The sequence below is a fragment of the Gekko japonicus genome, unplaced genomic scaffold (assembly GCF_001447785.1).
Source record: "Gekko japonicus isolate JY-2015 unplaced genomic scaffold, Gekko_japonicus_V1.1 scaffold860, whole genome shotgun sequence".
Lineage (NCBI taxonomy): Eukaryota > Metazoa > Chordata > Lepidosauria > Squamata > Gekkonidae > Gekko > Gekko japonicus.
This window is the reverse complement of record NW_015172580.1, coordinates 30,514-31,951: the sequence shown is the minus strand read 5'-3', so window position 1 is coordinate 31,951 and position 1,438 is coordinate 30,514.

The following is a 1,438-nucleotide window of genomic DNA, read 5'->3' as shown; positions in this document are numbered from 1 at the left end:
TGGAGGTAGCAGATGGGTTATGAGGATGAAATGACAGGCCCCAGAGTGGAATGAAAGCCCCTAGGGGTAGCAGGAGTGTTCTGGGATTGGAATGACAGGCCCCAGGGTGGAATGAAAGCCCCTGGGTGTAGCAGGAGTGTTCTGGAACTTGAATGACAGGCCCCAGAGTGGAATGACAGCCCCTGGGGGTAGCAGGAATCTTCTGGGACTGGAATGACAGGACCCACAGTGGAATGACAGCCCCTAGGGGTAGCAGGAGTGTTCTGGAATGACAGGACTCGCATTGGAATGACAGCCCCTGGGGGTAGCAGGAGTCTTTTGGGACTGAAATGACAGGCCCCAAAGTGGAATGAGAGCCCCTGGGGGGTAGCAGGAGTGTTCTGTGACTGGAATGACAGGCCCCAGAGACGAATGAAAGCTCTTGGTGGGAGCAGGAGTGTTCTGGGACTAGAATGACATGCCACAAGCCTAACAGCCATTTGTGTTAAGGTCTACTGAGATGAACCTCTCTGCACTGAGTTTCGAACCGATCACTCCTGCTGCCTCCTGTCAGCCCCGATCGACAAAATGGCATCTGGCAACAACGTGTCTGCAGCGGAGGCAAAACCTGTCACCGCAGCGGACCTGTCGGGCGCTCTTTTGAATATGGAAAAAGTCTTCCTAAACCATATAACCGTGATGTTTAAGCCTCTGTATGATGTGATGAAATGCAAAAAGACCTGACGGACACTAGAAATGTGGCTGACGGAGCGCTGCAGAGAAGCATAAATAATTAGAACGAAATTCAACAAATACAACAAACCGAGGACCTCCTTGCTGAGAAAACTCTACGTATCGACTTATCACTACGACAAAATAATCTCAAATTACGTGGGCTGGGGGAAAAGATTGAAGAAAATGGCGAACTGGCAAGCCATATATATCTCTACCTGGCTGACACAAACAGGAGCCACGGAGGGGATATACTAAAAGGAAGGACAGGATTGCCCATTGGAAACAATGGGAGACGCTGGAAGGCCCATTGGAAATAATGGGAGCCAGGAATGCAAATTGACTTGCATGGACTCCATTGGAAAACATTAGGGTACAAGTAGAGTTGCAATAACGGAGTGCAATGACAGGCCCTGGGAGTAACAGAAGTGTTCAGGAACTGGGATGACAGGCCACGGAGTGGAATGACAGCCCCAGGGTGGAGCAGGAGTGATCAGGGACTGGGATGACAGGCCACGGAGTGGAATGACAGCCCCAGGGGGGAGCAGGAGTGTTCAGGGACTGGGATGACAGGGCCAAAAGTGGAATGACAGCCCAAAGGTGGAGCAGGAGTGTTCAGGAACTGGGATGAAAGGCCACGGAGTGGAATGACGGCCCCAGGGTGGAGCAGGAGTGTTCTGGAACTGCGATGACAGGGACAAGAGTGGAATGACGGCCCCAGGGTGGA